This window comes from Carlito syrichta, unplaced genomic scaffold, assembly GCF_000164805.1.
Source record: "Carlito syrichta isolate Samal-C Ts95f unplaced genomic scaffold, Tarsius_syrichta-2.0.1 Scaffold124337, whole genome shotgun sequence".
Lineage (NCBI taxonomy): Eukaryota > Metazoa > Chordata > Mammalia > Primates > Tarsiidae > Carlito > Carlito syrichta.
Genome location: NW_007068433.1, coordinates 37,532 through 38,809, shown reverse-complemented (window position 1 = coordinate 38,809; position 1,278 = coordinate 37,532).

Below are 1,278 nucleotides of genomic sequence, written 5' to 3'. Positions count from 1 at the left end.
TTTTTTTTTTGCTGAGGATTGTTCTGGCTATTCTTGGTCGTTTGTGTTTCCATATGAATATCCGTATTGTTTTTTCTAGGTCTGAGAAGAAAGTTGCTGGTAATTTGATGGGTATTACATTAAATCTGTAGATTGCCTTAGGTAGGATGGACATCTTCACAATGTTGATTCTTCCAATCCATTAGCAGGGGATATTTTTACACTTGTTTGTGTCATCTTTGATTTCTTTGAGCAGTGTTTTGTAGTTTTCATTGTAAAGGTCTTTCACGTCTCTGGTTGGGAAGATGCCAAGGTATTTCATTTTTTTGTGGCTATTGTGAATGGAATTGTGCTTTTTATATGGGTTTCTGTTTGTTTATTATTGGTGTAAAGAAATGCGATTGTCTTTTGTACATTTATTTTGTATCCTGAGACTTTGCCAAAGTCCTTTATCAGTATAAGGAGGGCTTGGATAGATTCTCTTGGGTTTTCAAGGTACACGATCATGTCATCTGCAAAGAGAGATAACTTGACTTCCTCTTTTCCTGTTTGGACACCTGATTGCCTTCTCTTCTCTGATTGCTCTAGCCAGGACTTCCAATACTATATTGAACAGAAGGGGTGAGAGTGGGCATCCTTGTCTTGTTCCAGTTTTCAGGGGAAATGGTTCCAATTTTTGTCTGTTTAGGAGTATTGGATTTTATCAAAAGCTATTTCTGCATTTAACGATATAATCATGTGGTTTTTGTTTTGACATCTGTTGATGTATTTAATTACATTTATGGTTTTATGAATGTTGAACCAGCCTTGCATCCCAGGTATGAAGCCTACTTGGTCATGATGGATGATTTTTGAGATGTGTTGTTGAATCTGGTTTGCTAGGATCCTGTTGAGGATTTTAGCATCTATGTTCATCAAATAAATTGGCCTGTAGTTCTCTTGCTTTGTTGAGTCTTTACCTGGCTTAGGTATCAACGTGATGTTAGCTTCATAAAATGATCTGGGGAGAGTTCCATCTTTCTCAATCACCTGGAATACCTTCAGTAGGATTGCTATCAGCTCTTCCTTAAATGTCTTGTAGAATTCTGCTGGAAAGCCTTCTGGACCAGGGCTTTTTATTTTATTTTATTTTTTGTAGGTAGTTTTCTTATTATGTAGTCAATTTCCTTGGTTGTTATTGGTCTATTTAGGGTCTCAATCTCTTCTTGTTTCAACCTAGGCAGGTTGTGTGATGTCAGAAAGTCCTCCATTTCCTTAAGGTTTTTGTGTTTGTTTCCATACAAGGATACGTAGTAGTCT